Source organism: Callorhinus ursinus, unplaced genomic scaffold (genome assembly GCF_003265705.2).
Source record: "Callorhinus ursinus isolate GAN/ISIS: 27379988/994484 unplaced genomic scaffold, GSC_fseal_2.0 scaffold63, whole genome shotgun sequence".
NCBI lineage: Eukaryota > Metazoa > Chordata > Mammalia > Carnivora > Otariidae > Callorhinus > Callorhinus ursinus.
The window spans coordinates 7,336,060-7,353,137 of record NW_027397125.1 but is presented as its reverse complement, the minus strand read 5'-3'; the positions used below and the strand labels follow the sequence as shown (position 1 = coordinate 7,353,137).

Genomic DNA, 17,078 nt, shown 5'->3' with positions numbered 1-17,078 from the left:
TGATATGGGAGCAGAGATGACTCATCCCGGTTCTCTCAATAGTATTTGTGCCTCTTCTTATGGGAGGCGGGGGGTAGAACCTGAAGAGCATTTTGAAAGATTATGCAATGTGAATAAAAATTGGCTGAATAATAGCCCCAAAGATATTGGGTACAAATGCCTAGAAACTGGAAATGTTATTGTTTGTAGGAAAAGGGTATTTGCAGATGCAGGTGTGATAATGATCTCGAGATGGGGAAATTATCCTGGATTATCTGGGTGGGCCTAATTGCAGTCACAGGTGTCCGAATAAAAGATATGCAGGAGATTACACACAGAAGAGGAGGCAATGTGACCAGGGCGGCAGAGGGCAATGCTGTGGCCATAAAGCTAAGTGTATTAATTAGGGTTCCCCAGAAAAACAGAACCAATAGGATTACTATAGGAATTGACTCAGGTGGGTACGAAGGCAGAGAAGTCCCACAATCTGCCTTCTGCAAACTGGAGAACCAGGAAACCCCGTGTTATATTTCAGTCCAAGTGAGGACCTGGGGGCTGATGGTGTAAATCCAGTGTGAGTCTGAAAGCCGGAGAACCAGGCAGGAGAAGAGGAACGTCTCAGCTCAAGCAGAGAGAAGGAATTTGCCCTTCCTTTGACTTTTTGTTCGATTCAAGTCTTCAACAGAATGGATGATGCCCACTCATAGTGGTGAGAGCAATCTTCTTTACTCTGTCTTACTAACTCAAATGTGAATCTCTTACATAGGCACCCCCACAAAACACACCCAGAAATAATGTTTTACCAGCTGTCAGGACATCCCTTAGCTCAGGCAAGTTGACACATAACATTAACCATCACACCGAAGAAGGCTGGCAGTCACCAGACGCTGGAAGAGGCGAGAACAAATTCTCCCCGAGAGCCTTTGGAGGAGGCGTCACACCAGTGACACCTGCTGACACATTGGTTTTGGTCCAGGGATACTGATTTTGGACTTCTGGATTCCAGAACTGTGAGAGAATAAACTTCAGTTCTCCTAAGCTACGTAGTTAGTGGTAATTTTTTGTAGTAGCCATAGGAAACGAATACAGTGAATAAAGAGAGAATAGTTAAGGCTTTCAGTGTTTACTTTATTGATCTGGGCTTTAGACGGCCTTTTTCTTGTTTCCATAAAACTGGAAGATCAAGGGATCTTTAGCATTTCTTCAGATTTGGAGTGAAGACTTGCATCTATCTTGGCCGATATTTCAGGATTCTCCAAGAGGCCATCATTCCAGGAAGAGGAATACGTGAGAAAGTAGGTCTTGGAACCCATAACTGGAGCAATTTCAGTTGCCCTCTAGGTGGAAGGAAGAGGGTATAGTAATTACAACGTGGATGTATTTTCTTGCTGGCCAATTTCCTTGAGAAGTTCCCTCTCATTCGATGTGACTCTGTCCACATGATCTAGGGAGAGCAAAATCAAAATGGAAGCTAGTTATTAACAAGGATACATACTCTTTCATGGGATCTCACTTGAATATAAGATCAGAATCAATTGAGACCGATGGAGATAATTAACTAAAAACTGCAGGATAACAAGAGAAAGACAGAAAATATCTGATTATCTTTTGGCAAGAATTCGTGAGGAATAAAACCAAATGTGGACATTTTCAAATTTGTGGTGATTAAATAGGAGTACACTGGAATGTCATTTGACTCAGAAAAAACATATCTCTACAGTCACAACCACATAATGATATTTAAATTTTATTTAGTTCTAAACTCCCACTCACACCCCAAAGCTGCCTCCAATGCTGTGCCATCTAGTAAGAGCACAACCTTCATTTCCAAATCGGAAAGGCTTAGCGTGGCTCAACTGAATGGATGAGTGCATAAAATGGTATTTATTTTAGGAGGTGAGACTTGGACTTCATGAATACTAAGGACTGTCCCTTGACTGAATTAGCAACAAGGAAGAACCAATCCAAGTGCATCGATGCCGAGAACGGTTTGGTCTCCTCATGTCCAGAGCAACCCCCCAGGGGCCCACCAAGCTGATTTTGTCACGTCTGAAGTCCAGGAGCCAGGTGTCAATCCTGGGTCTTGTCACACATACAGGGCTGGGATCACCGGCCAGTGGTCATTTGAAATGGAAATGAAAACGCTTCCATGCTCCATTGGCTCAAAACTGCCTGTTCCAAGCTTTTCTGGCATGCTGGCTCTTCCCTTTATTACCCTGTCCCTGAACCCTTCCTGTCACAGAGCCTCAGTTTTGCCTTTCAGACTGTGATTTAGAGACTGTCTGTGTGTTCTGATTTCAGTCTGGGCTGAATCCCCGTACCAATGCTTCACCTACCATGAGCCGGCCTTAATCCCTCCCCCTGGCTAAATTGTAATTCTTGATGAGGCTCACCACTGTTGTTATTTCTTTTCATTGTGACACTCAGCTTCAAATCCTGATAATTGGGAACTCAGCATATTGGGGACTAGGAGGGATCGTAATTTTTCTGTCTTTCTCATCAAATATTAAGCTCAATTATCTTGCTCCCATCACCAGCAATTATATAGGCTCGCATAAATTTATACTGCCGCAGTAGTCATATTGCCCAACCGAATGTCTGGCAAGTATAAATGTCATTGTCAGAGGCAATTTATAGCATGATTCAGACGGACATGCTCCTCAACCAAATCTCTTTCCCCTTGACTCTCTGGAAGCCTAATTAGAAAACTGCAGAAAGCGGCATGTGAGGGCAAATAGAAATATAGTTGCTATATTAAAGGAAGAGAGAATTAACAAGGCAAAATGATTATTGCTGACTTCCTTGGTGTGTGTACGTGTGTGGGCGTGCTTGTGAAAGAGGTTGGGGAGACAGGGGGCAGGTCATTTTCCTATGTAGCTGGGTCAGCTCAGTTAAAAATTCTTTCAATAAACAATAGATAGCAGACATTTATTAAGGATGCAATTAGACTCAGTGCAAGGCATTGGGGATACATTGGAAAAGTAAGACAAAACCTTGCCTCGAAGGAGCTAGTTGTGTGATTTTTCTTTGTTTTTGGTGACCTCTCCCTTGTATTTCATGGGAACCCAAATCATGGGTTCCTTGATAACTTAGATCCAGACGACTCTGGAATTTTGAAAATGAGTTAACACAGAAGGGACTATACCTTACTTGGGCCATTTGATATCATCCTTAATGTCTAGATTGTATGTAAGTTTAAACAGTTTTTGTCCTTATTCCTCCCTTTCAGTCTTCAAGCTTTAAAACATAATCTAGACAGTGCCACTGAAGGCTAAAATAGACAATCCACTTATTTTCTACAGCCCAAAATAATTAAAGAAAAAGCAGCCTAATATTTTTTCGTCTCCTATGCTTGAAATAGTTGCAGAGAAAAACAGACAATGGTCTTTTCCTGAGGTTCTGTCTCTTTGTCCTAGGAGGTTCTGTACCTCTCGGTACTCGGCGGGTCTATAGTGTATAAAGTATATTTGGTAAATAGTAAGATAACAGAAAAAGGCATTTTTTAACTTGCCAAACTTACTAAGGTTAGACAGCATTTAATGAGACCCTGCTTCTGAGAAAAAAAATTGCCCATTGGTATTGTTTTCCATTATAGTTTGTTCACTTTCTGTGCTTGTTTAGCGACTGCCCCTTAAAATCCTTCCATTCCTCACACATTTAGTGGCATAATGTGGAGAGAATAGTAGTCAAAGTAGAAATAATAATCCTTTCCTGCTTCACACCGTTCTTTGCATTTCTGGAGGACCAGTAATGAGCTGCATTTAAAAGCAGAGTGTTCTTCCTTTGAAGAAAGATTGGGTTTGGAAACCATCAGAGCAAAACTGCATTTTTTCTCAAAGATAATGTCTTCCTGTTTCTTGCCCTAAACTTTCCTGAAAAATGTTGTCAGAGTTTAAAGTAAATAGAAAGTATCGTCATTCTAATAACTCCTGCAGGTAGATCACATTTTCTCTCCAAGATGCACCCAAGAGTTGCATTTTTCGATTCAGAATTTTATAATGTTTTTGAAATCTTATCTCTTTATGAGTGTTATTCAGAAAGTAAAAATGGCAGCACAGGTAATGAAATCCGTTTTGAAGTGAAATATTAAGTATTTCACTCAGTAGGGATTTGAATTAAGTGGATTCATCATAAAGATTCATTGCCATCCATTGTATTCCTACAAGGAGTACATTCTTACTGTTAGAAATCACCTTAATATAGACACTATGCGGGGCGCCTGGGTGGCTCAGTTGTTAAACATCTGCCTTCGGCTCAGGTCATGATCCCAGGGTCCTGGGATCGAGTCCTGCATCGGGCTCCCTGCTCAGCGGGAAGCCTGCTTCTCCCTCTCCCACTCCCCCTGCTTGTGTTCCCTCTCTCTCTGTGTCTCTCTCTGTCGATAAATAAATAAAATCTTAAAAAAAATACAGACCCTACGCAATTCAGAAAAATCAGCTGTTGAGTTTTATGAGGTACACCGCATTATATTGAAAGCAGGAAGAGTGTGGTTCCCCCCACCTACATATTTTATGTCTGAATCATCACACAATGATGATCTGGTGATTTTAATTTCCATCACTTATTGGAGCAAAACTTTCCATTTCATTTCATGGTAAGCTATTATGATACAACAAAGAATTAAAAGCTATTGTGATTTTTTTTTCTATAAAACATTAGGAATTTTTAAAAAGGAGCAGATTTCGGAAAATTCCTGTTTGAGATGTTGGGTTGCATAGAGGCTGAAAGTTCCTGTTACTATTTTAAACATACACAACAGGATGGCAGTATTATGTCCGCATGTATCAGTAATAATTACACATAGAGATGGGTTTCAGTCCATTAGCACAATCTCTCAGACTCATTAAAGAAGATAAAGCCAAACTCTCTGTTCCCTTGATCCTAAGATGCATATTATTTTCACTTTTGACAACCCTGAAACTACAAAATACCTTAGGCATGACAGACGTGATCAGCCTGTCAAGGCAACACTTGTGATGGCACTTACTTGTGATGTCGTCACTCACTTGTGATGTCGTCACTCACTTGTGATGTCATCACTGGGCTGTATAACTTGCCTAGTGTTCCTCGTGTCTTGATGGGGCAACAGCAGCCCTTTGATGTTCCGGTCAACAAATCATTAAGAATCACTTGAAAGAAATCTTAAGTCTGCACTGTTTGAAAACCTTCTGTTGACATCTTAGGATAAGTTTAAGAAAACACTGACATCAAACCTTATCAGAAGGAGTGTCAGCAGCTTGGAAGGCAATTCTGGAGGCAAGAATGAAACTTTAATAAACATCATCTCCCCCATCCTCTTGATGGCGCACAAGAAGAATATATGGAAAAAAGTGAATGTGAACATCTCTGAGTACAAAGCCATTCAGAAACATTGGATTCTGAATGTGAAGAAATTTTGTTTTAGGCACACCTTTAGATTTTGCTTATATTCCTTTATTTAAAAAATATATGCGCGTGGTTGATAGATATTAACAGCCAATTTCTAAATATTGGTTTTGTAAGTTGTTTCAAGAAGTGCAAAATTAGAGTTCTAAGTAATAAATACATTACTTTTATACATTATCTTTGTTTATATTTATTTGTATTATACGTTGTATTTATTATTATATACATATTCACACACTAATTAGCAGAGATTTTTTTCTTTCACAGAGGTAACTAATGGTGCATATACAGACAGTGATGGTCTTAGATTAAATGAAATAATCTTTTTAGGAGACATACTTGAAAAAGCAAATGATATGATTGGAAAATAAAAGGAAGGAAAAATTGTAACAAAAAAGGTGGTATAGCCTCATAACACAAAATAATATTCAAAGCACAAATCAATGAATGCTGAGATAAGAATTTCATATGGATATAAAGGACAACCCACCAAGAAGATATACTACCAAACTACATTCATGCAACTACATTGCCTCAGAAAATAGAAAACAAAAATAGAACTACAATTTAAAAAAAGGCCAAATCCATAACTGTAGCTACGGAACTTAGTACAACTTACTCAAATTCTGATAGACTGATTTATTAATACAACCCACAAACATATGTGGTTGAATGTCTATTCTGGGCTGGGTATTGTTCTAGATTTTGGTAAAATCACTTTTATCGAATAGCACTTACTGAAATCAGAGCTTGCAAAAAGGGAGACTTTGGAATAAATCCCCACAAATACGGAGAACTTATCAAATGGAAGCCTAAGAGTGTAAATAGTATACAATTTAACTTAAAAATTCTGGAATTGCATTTTAAAATATGTCAATTTGTGCAAGAACAGCATCTTTTGGTGGAATTACCATTTGAACTGGACACGTTCATGTTCTTCCCAGGAATGGAGTGAGTTTGTGACACATAACAATTTGTGGCATCTAAAGTTGGTTAGATATTAAAAAGTAATTCTAAATAAACACGTATGTGAGATGTTTTACCTTGCAAAATTTATTTAAGAAAGATCCTCTGAATGATGGCAAAAAGTGAGTATTTGTGAAAATAATTAGGATGAAATAGTTACTTCAATTAAATATCAGAGGAGAAATACTCTCATTCTGTTGAATTGGGTTGGAGCTGAACAGATTCCTCAAAATCTATAAGGAGAATATCTTCTAAATTTAAAATATTGTAGTTTCTCAAGAAGAGCTAATTGGAGATGTTAACAGTTGCAGATTTATTAACCATAGGAATGCAAATTTCGGGGTGCCCGGGTGGCTCAATCAGTTAAACGTCCTGCTCTTGGTTTAGGCTCAGGTCAGGATCTCAGGGTTGTGAGACCAAGCCCCGTATGGGACCTGTGCTTAGCACAGAGTCTACTTGAGATTCGGTTCCCCTCTCCCTCTCCCTCCTCCTCCCCTTTTGCTCCCCCCATCACGCTCTCTCTCTAAGATAAATAAGTAAAATGTAAAAAAAAAATGCAAATTTTAAGAATTATAAGCAATATTATGAGAAATTTAAAACATTAAGACCACGTGGAAAAAATATTTTTAAGAAAAATACTGGTGACATGACATTAGAGAGAGATACAGCTAAGAAATGGATTAAATTATCTCAGTATGTACCAAAATTATTCAGATTTTTTTCAACATTCAGATAGTAGAAAGCAATCCTTTTTGCTTGAATGCATGTGTATATAATGCTAATTTTACTTTTATAAAATAATTTTCCTTTTGGAAATAGGTTTTGGTAAGAGCTATTTTTATATAACTGAATTTTATATAAAAATATAATGGCCCACCACTATGATAAAATGAATTTGCCAGTTAATAAATAAATGTTTCAGAAGTTATACAATTCTAATTATGTTAGCATCTCCTTTTGTACTAAAAAATGTCTCAGCTTAGATCAGAAATTATAGTGACCCTACTAACACAAGTTTCAAAAAGAAATAGCAGAAAAGCTTAAAAAGGAAGAGAGAGACAAAAACATACAGAAGAAGAAAACATTTTACCCACAAAAGATACCACAAACAGGGCACCTGGGTAGCTCAGTTGGTTCAGCGTCTGCCTTTGGTTCAGGTCACGATCCCAGGGTTCTGGGATCTGAGCAGGGAGCCTGCTTCTCCCTCTCCCGCTCCCCCTGCTTGCGCTCTCTGTCAAATAAATAAATAAATAAAATCTTTAAAAAAAATGATATTACAAACAAAACCTCTCCTCTTTAATTTTTGATATTAGTAATTTGTGTCAGCTCTCTTTTTTCTTAGTTAGCCTGGCTACAAGTTTATCAATTTTTTTGATCTTTTCAAAGAACCAGTTTTTGGTTTCATTGATCTCTGTTTTCAATACTATAGATATCTATTCTAATTTTTATTATTTCTTTACTTGCTTTGCATTAGATTTAACTTTCGTCTTTTTTAGTTTCCTAATGTAGAAGCTTATATTATTGATTTTAGGTATTTCTACTTTTCTGATACATGCATTCAGTGAGATCAGTGTCCCTCTATGCACTGTGTTTGCTGCATCCTACATGATTTGATCTTTTGGATTTTTATCGGCTGTAACGTCTTCTTTTCCTTAGAAGGGAACTTAGATTTTAGTTGTGGACATAAATCATAAAAACAAAATAAGGCTGATCAATTGAGAAATTTCTCTTTTTAATACGTTCAATAAGGTCTATAAGTAATTGATTACATTCATAGTTTGAGCTTAAAATCATGCCTAAAATTTTTGAAGATGCTGCTAGACTAAGTATGAGATTTCAGCCAATGGTTTCGATTCTCAGTCTCAGACTGGCTTTGTGGAAATCATATTTTTTTTAAGATCGTATTTACATTTTTGAGAGAGAGAGAGAGCACATGAGCAGAAGGGAGAGGAAGAGGGAGAGAGAATCTGAGGCCGACTCTGCACTTAGTCCAGAACCCGACTTGGGGCTTGATCTCACAACTGCGAGATTGTGACCTGAGCCGAAACCAAGAGTAGGGCGCTTAACCGACTGAGCCACCCAGGCGCCCCTGGAAATCATATTTTTTTTTTTTTAAGATTTTGTTTATTTATTCGACAGATAGAGAGACAGCGCAAGCAGGCAGAGTGGCAGGCAGAGGGAGAGGGAGAAGCCGGCTCTCCGCCGAGCAGGCAGCCAGACGTAGGGCTCGATTCCAGGACCCTGGGATCATGACCTGAGCCGAAGGCAGCCGCTTAACCGACTGAGCCACCCAGGCGCCCCTGGAAATCATACTTTTAATGTCTGCACAGTTGGTACATTATTGTCATTCATGTACAAAGCTTTTAAAAATTGGCACATAATTACTTGTAATAAGCTAGTCATACAGTATAACGTATGAGGAAATATCCTAACTTCTTCATTAGTGTAAATGCTTTCTGGCTCCTTTTTTTTAAAGATGTAAAAACCAATCTTTCATGCAATATAAAAGGAGCACATATTATTAGGTCATTCTCTTTAATAATTCTATGTAAAATATCATTTCCAAGTTGGAGGCTTACTTTGGAAAGAGAAAGTTGAGTTCTGAATATTTGAGACTAGCACTAGTTAGTGCTTTGCTTTGGTTTGTAGTAATCCAAATTAGTAAGGTTTCCTCGTTCCCACTTTTATTCTAGGAAGGCATGTTCCTAGCAATTGTCACCTGTGGAAGAACCTTGGTTAACTATGGTTCTATCGACTGTGCAAAATATGCATACAGAAAAACCAGTCATTTACTTTTATTTTTTAAAAATTTTTCTGGTTTTTAAAATTTAAATTCAATTAACTAACATATAGTGTATTATTAGTTTCAGAGGTAGTAATATTTTATTTTATTTTTGTTTTTTTCCATTTTTTAAAATTTAAATTCAATTAATTAACGTATAATGTATTATTGGTTTCAAAGGTAGAAGACCAGTCTCTTGCTTTTAAGATGATCTTTTCCCTCATGAGTTTCTATGACCTTGCTGGGGAGGAAAAAGTCTTTCTTGATCCTCTTAGGATGCTTGGCTATGCCTGCAATTTTAACTGGAAAGGACAGATTCACAGGAAAAAACCATGCAAATGTATTTAACATAAATTCTACATGACATGGGAGCCTCTATAAAGAAATGAAGACCTAAAGAAACAGACTTGTGTATTTTCAAGCGAGGTTTGATGAACAGTTGTAACTGAACCCAAGTGCATTTGCCCTTCGCACAGCAAAGCTAATCACTGAGACAGCAGGTATGCAGCAAGGAAAGGATTTATTAGAGAGGTAGCCAAATGAAAAGATGGAAGGGTAAGCCTTAAATCTCCAAAGAGGGAGAGAACAAGTTTTTCTGTACTCATAGGGGTTGAGATTACAAACATATTGATGAAAAAGGCAGTGAACGTTATGCCTAATCACGAGGAAAGACAGAACGGGCTCATTGAGCGAACATATATATATATACATATATATATATATATATATATAATATACATTCCATGTGCACATTGGGGTGAAGACTTAACATCAGGAGAGACAAAATTCAGCCCGAGTCAGGAGGTTATCTTAGGACAATAAGAGGTTTGGGCATGCTTCCATAGTCAGTATAAACTGGATGGAGTCTTGAGCTCATTATCTTGGGTAAGGAATGCAGGGTCTTGCTTGTTCACAGGCTGAAAGCTTATCACTTGACCTTGAGTCCAGGCTTCTGCAGAGACAGCTAGTGGATTTGTTAGTGGGGTCTCAAAAGACACAATAGCTAACTGGGGAGAAACAGTTCTTTGAAAAACAAGCTTTAGCTTTTCTGCTAGTTTGAACCTCCTTAGCCCTGTGGGGCATGGTTTCAGAGTGGACAGTTGAATAAAAGGATGATAGATTAAGGGGTATGAGTTTAGTGTAGTCTTCAGAGATGAAAATGCTTTCCTTCAGGAACGGGGAGGGCACCCCTCACATGCGGGGTTTTATGCACTGTTTCAGGGGAGAAGGGGAGGGGGAGGGTCAAAATGACTTTCCTGCTTCTGCTCTTTTCTCATACTGCTTTAGTTAAAATGTTCACTATGCCAAGATACCAGACTTTGGGGTACCATGTCCTCTACTCCACCAACCTCTACATTATTTGGGCTTAAGATTTTGGGGGCTGGTAAATGCACTTGGGAATGTCACTTACATGCTTCTTGGGGTAGAGAATTATTTGGAAAGTGATCACAATTAAGAAACCATGTTGGAAAGTCCTGTGAAATGTCCATGTATTTTTACCAGGACACCATGTTCAAAAGTGAGAACAGAATGTAGACTGTGCCTGGAGATGGAGGCCGGGTAAGAAAAGAGCAGGTGATCTATACCTTTAATATCGTGGCTGTTCACTACTTCCTGAAGGCAGAAAACAGCAAAACCAAAGACAGTTGTAAACTCACAGGAGCCCACCACCTAAATAAAAAAGACCTGAGATTCTGGAGCTCTTTCCTATGTCATATTGTGTCCAATTTACTCTCCGTCTATCATTTTATCCTGCATTTTGCTAAATTGCCTTTTTGACTAGTTTGTTATCCACTTTTCCATGCCTTTCTCTCTAACATTTTCAAGTGTCTGTTTACTTTTCGCTTTTTCATTAAAAGAAGAAAAATTCCACTGTACTTCTTTGGGTAAGTGAAAAAATCTTTTTTCTTTTTTCTGTTTATGCTGGACTCATATTGTGTGATTTCAATGCTTTCAAGGCAGAATGATAAGTTTTTCTTACTCTTCTTATCATCCAAATTGATCCCCTGGAGTCATGGGAAGTACACAACTCTTGAAAATTATAGTAGAGAAGGAAATGGAATTTTATCTCACTTCTGTGTCCTAATTTTGTTCATTTAACTAATGCTTCCTTAGCTATACGGATCCCACCTCAAGTGAGTAAGAAATGAGAGTAGGCATTCACAGCATGGTGATGTGCCAATCAAACTTACTGTCAGTAGTCAACTTATGTTCCTGTAACCACAAATTCCTGATTGAATATCTATTTTTTTTTTTAACTGAACCGGCCACGAAGGGTGCAGAAAGATAATTTAAAATCATCGGACATAATTGCTTCTAGTTGTCCCTCTCAATGTAATAATCACATTGGATTATATTCGAATATGATCATTCCCAACTTTGGCTCGCATAGAATCAACTGGAGGGCTTGTTAGACACAGATTTCTGGGTCCCACTCCTAGAGTTTCTAGTACACTGAGTAGGGTGTGGGGCCAGATAACTTGCATTCCTAACAAATTACCAGTTCACGCTGCTGCTGCTGGTGAAGCAACACATTTTAAGAACCCCTGTTCTTAAGTGAGTTGATTCCCTTCTCTGACCTCCCCCCAGTAGGCGATCTATAAAATAATTTACATTGCTCTTTTCATGCTTATGAGTGTTGATTGCTTCTTCTCTAAAAGGGTCACCTAAAGATTTGTTTTTCCCCTCCTGAGAATTAGGAGGTAGGCTTGGGCAAGTGTTCTTATGAAAGCTAATCTTAAGAACAACAAATAAAATCTTCCAAACACAGACACCATCACTCTCATGTATAAGAAACTTATAATTTTGTTTCAAATGCCTCTCTATCTTGTATATCTTCACGCTTCTCTATTGCTGACTTTAATATAAATAAAACTAGTTTTATTTTTTATTTACTTATTTTTTAAAAGATTTTATTTATTTATTTGACAGAGAGAGGCACAGCAAGAGAGGGAACACAAGCGGGAGGAGTGGGAGAGGGAGAAGCAGGCTTCCCGCTGAGCAGGGAGCCCGATGCGGGGCTGGATCCGAGGACCCTGGGATCATGACCTGAGCCGAAGGCAGACGCTTAACGACTGAGCCACCCAGGCGTCCCTAAATAAAAAAATAAATGTGTGTTAGTACTAGAGTTAGCTATGGCTGCCATAATACGCCATCTATTATTTCAAAAGCCATCTCAAATAACTAAACATTCTCACTTTTATTTCTGTATTTTTGACAAAATGCTCAGGGGGAATTCACCTTTAGATTTCTAAGGGTGCTTCTCCATTTTTTTAGACCACTCTCTCAGACATTTTTCTGCTATAAAATAACACAAGTCAGTGTCTCTAGTGATTGCTGCCTTCATCATTGCAGGGCTCTGTTGCCTAGAGGACAGATATCAAACCCGAGTGAAAATGATGTTTAGTGTGTATATCTAGTCTCAAGTGATAAGAGATTGCTGTAGGCTATAGACATCTCTTTTCATATAAAGATGAGCAAAAACAAAAAACAAAAAACAAAAAACAAACCCCCCAAAACAAAACAAAACAAAAACAAAACACCAAACCTCCAACTTAAAAAGATTCTATTAATCTACTCTTTAATGGTCTAATTTCCACAAACCTTATAAATTACAGTTTATATTGTCAGAGAAACTCTGGAATTCCTCAGGTGATAATATTTCTTTCCATGTGGAGAAGCTTGACATAATCACAAGATTAGAATTACTTTTAGGAGACATTAAGTATATTTCATGTCATCACAAAACATTATCTTTCTAACTGGCTCAGGGTTGGTTAAACCTAAATGATCAGAAATTAGGATTCACTGTAGATCCATTTTTAGCGGGTTCCCTGTGGCATATCATAAAAATGGCTGCCGATTTCATCCATTCCTCTCTGCACACCACTTTGTGTTTTGACTTTTCCCGTTGGTCCTTTCAAGGAGGTGGGGGGCGGGGTACTCTACGGCTTCATTTCTTGACGCAGATTTTGGCCACGTGACTTGCTTTGGCCAATGGGGCAAACTCTCAGAAGCAGACGCTTAAAGAATGCTATGCAATAGGGCTTGTTATCTTGCTGCCTCTGGAACTCCAAGTAGACAATGTGAATGAACAGAGGCTAGCCTCATGGAAAATAAGAGGCTCTGTGGAGGAGAACTGAAGCACCCTGGCTGATCTTGAAACAGCCAGCCAGACTTGTGTGTTAGACCACGCAGACCAGGGGTTGGCAAACGATGGTCTATGGGTTGAATCCAGCCCACCATCTGCTTTTGTAAATAAGGTTTTATTGGAACACAGGCATGCCCATTCATTTGCATATTGTCTATGGCTACTTTTATGCTCCAACAGCAGTGATGAGTGGCTGTGACTGAGACCATCTGGTCCATAAAGTCTTTTACAGAAAAGGTTTGTCAACTGTTGTAAACCATCCAGTTCCAGGTAAGCTGGTCCAGACCAAAAGAACTACTCAGCCAAACCACAAAACATGAGGGATATAAATGCTTATTATAAGACTCCAAGTTTTGGGTGGTTTGTTATATAGTATAAACTGATACTGACACTCCCTGATAACTAACTCCATCCATAGCACTTAATACCCTTTCTCTGGTTCTCTTAAGCTTGAAGACTTGGCCCGTAAGCTCAATGAATATGGGAGTAATCTTAGAGATCGTTTAGTCCAATCATTCCATTGTACAGACAGGAGAATAAACTCCAGGGGGAGTATTGAAGACCACATAGATAACTGTCTTTGCCAATTACGTGGCAATAGGCTTTGCACTAGTGAACCTCAAATCTTTCTTCCTTTCTAATTAGACCACAAAAATATCTTGGTTTGGATTGTCTCAGGAAGCAATTTCACACTTGCACCTTAGGCAATTTCTGTTCCTTCCGTATTATTTTTCCCAACTGGGGTATTTGGAACAGCGGGTATGAATGTAACTCCTTGAGATCACTGGGAATTCTGCCACAAGGATGTGTGAGGGGATCATTACGGAGAAATGATTGTTGATCTCTGATCACACCTGGATGGGTAGTTGGTGTGATGAGGTGAAGTGAATGGCTAGGTATAATATTTTTGCTTGTTCCTCGGTTTCCCTGAATAGTTCAGGTAGGCTTCAGTTGGCTAAATTAATTGAATGGTTTGTTTTTACCTTTCTCATAGACCTCTATTTGGATTGTATGGCAGAGGCTTGCAATGCAAATTTTTGAAATGCCTTAAAATGTTGGTTAAAAGAAATAACTGCAAAACTGCTTATTATTTAAGTTTACCTTATGAATGTCTGCAAATTACAAAAGCAAAATAACCATTTTAAGGATAAATATAGGTGAGCTCTTCACTCTTGCAAGAGTAATTTGGGGCCTGAATATTACAGAACTGATGAGGATAATTTTAAGTTTGGTTTCATTTTGATTTCATGTATAGATATTTATTCATGTGGAAACAACTGTCAGATATATTTTTAAAAGACTGGGAATTTAAATGAGAACTCAAAGAAAGTAGTTTCATTGATTATATTTTTGTGGATGAATGTTGGTATTGCTTTTCTTCTGTCTTAATAAAAAACCAAGATATAGGATCAGTTACACACGTATTATGTTTCAAATAATAATTTTATTGATGGTATAAAGTTAATAGGTACATATTACAATGTACCTATAAAGTAGGTTGGCTATAACTTCTTACCACTTAGCCTATGTATAGTTTCAAGGGAATTTTCTTAGTCATTTACCTCTCCCTAGGATTAACCACTGTTGATGTTTGGTGTTATATTTTCATATAGCTTTCTATTAATTTGCATGTACATGCATATGTCTATATTTTAAAACGATAAATTGCATTTTAATGTACATATTGCATATTGCCTCAACTATTTAACTAATATTTTGGGAGAATTCTCTTTGTTAGAACACATAGGTTTTCCTTTTTCTTTTTAACATCTACATGTACTTCCATAGCATGGATATCATGATATGTAAAAATTCTTTAATTGATAGACATTTGTTTTAATTTTTTCTTACAAGCAATGCTTATTTCTTTGTGCATTTATTCAAGTATTTCTGAGGGATAAATTTGAGGAACTGAAGTACCTGGATCTGTATCTGTGCCCATTTTAAATTTTGATTGATTTTATCAAATGTCCTTCAAAATGGTTCTGACATTTTATATCCTTACCAATAGTGTTAGGACATGCCGACATTAGATTTCATTCGTTTTTTTCAATTTATTCTAAGTTGATGATAAACTTGAATTCCTATAGTTTCTAATGATTTGATCATTTTATATGTTTATTTGGACTTTGTATTTATTCTTATTTCTGTATAATTGCTTATATATATGTCTTAAAGGCATTTCTGTTTCTTTAAAAAATAAATTTGTGAAGTCCTTAATACACTATAATCCCCATTTTCTCATTTATTTTTACTTTGTTTAAGGGATTTTTGTTACTCACTTTTTTTTAAGTCAAGTTATAAAATTTTCTTTTATGACTTGTTTCAGAAGGCTTTTTTAAATAAAAATGTAATTTCCTATATTTTCTTTTAAAAGTTAGTAGTGTTCTTGTTTATATTTAGGTCGTCAGTATGACAGGAATATATTTTTGTGAGTGTCTGATATAGTGATCAATAATTGTTCAAGTAAATAATTTTATAATGCTATTTTTCTCAATTATCTGAAATGTCAACATTATCATATATTAATTCTTCTTCTGTGTGTAGGTCTTTTCTGCAGTATTTGGTTCCATTTATCTACTTCACCATTCCTAAGACAATCAAACTCTCTCTTAGTACTAAACTTTTATTATTGTTTTGTTATTTGAGTTGTCAAATGAATCACTCTCGCTATTCTTTTTCATTTCTTTAAGATTTTATTGTTTATTTTGCTCATTTACTTTTGCAACTGAATCCTAGAATCACCTTGTAAAGTTCTTTAAAATTTCTGTTTGAATTTGATTCAGATTGCATTGATTTTACAGATTTGAGGAAAGATGGTAGCATATCCTATTTTTAGGACAAGGTGTGATTCTCTGATCCTGTCTTGTGTCCATGAATAAAGTTTAAATTTAATAGCCTTCTTGATCTGTCTCTTGTATACCCATTCTTAGGTTAATTCATTGGCATTTTACAGTTTTTGTTGCTATTATAAACTGGATTTTTCTTACAGTGAAAAATAGTACTTCAGCCGGAAATTGTTGTCCACTTGCTGAACTATTCAACGGCTATCATATCATATCATATCATATCATATCATCATATCATATCTTATCATGGTCTGCACGTCTCTGAATACATTTTAGTATGTAGGTGGCTTTTGAAACTGTTTAAAAACCAAGGATCCAATATTTCTTTTTCCGGTCATCCAAGCTGCCAATGTACATAACTGTTCTTTTCTTTTTATAATATGTGCTTGTTCTGTGTTTCAGATCTTGTCTGTTTATTGGCACTCATCAGAAGCCACGGACCTTCTTGCATCTCTCCAGTCTTCCACATTTTACTCTTTATTTTCTCCATCCTTTGGGAAAGAGAAATTCCTTCCATGGGGTACGATGATTTTATTGTACTTAAGACACCTTGCCTCTTGGAAGATCTCACTGTCACTTAAGAATAAGAACTATGAGAAAGCTAGGACTCGTAAGATACTCAATTCTTTCACCCCTTTTATAGGTGTCCTTTTTCAAGTGTATCACTGTCAGTGTAGGGTTTATAGCACAGTGGTTGGCAACAGTGGTTTATTGCGTGAAAAAAATTTTGGACAAGTGATGTCATTTTAGTTATTACTGCTCCAGGCTGTTGCCACTGAGATGGACAGGGCAAAAGGGCAGGGTGTGGGTTCCGGCCACAGTGTCCTGGGAACGCCAGGTCCTGAAGATGAGGTTCCAGAACTAGCCGCCAGGTGGCGCCAGGCTGCAAGGCTGCACCAGGATGTGAGGTCCAGGGCTGGGAGCTGTTAAGTCGGCCAGAGTGATTACAAGGGCCTCCAGGCTAGCC

The 17,078-nt window shown here is 37.5% G+C and overlaps 1 long non-coding RNA gene across 2 annotated transcripts; it reads right to left on the bottom strand.

Annotated features, from left to right (window-relative positions):
* Positions 1-1,086: 1,086 nt before the first annotated feature.
* On the bottom strand, positions 1,087-5,499 carry LOC141371265 (uncharacterized). Of its 2 annotated transcripts, none has more exons than XR_012376073.1 (2): positions 4,967-5,499; positions 1,087-1,423 (listed from the first exon to the last, which is right to left on the bottom strand). It is a non-coding gene; the product is annotated as an uncharacterized lncRNA (long non-coding RNA). The 2 variants fall into 2 exon arrangements; XR_012376072.1 differs by lacking the exon at positions 4,967-5,499 and adding an exon at positions 4,911-4,957.
* Between the last annotated feature and the right edge of the window lie 11,579 nt (positions 5,500-17,078).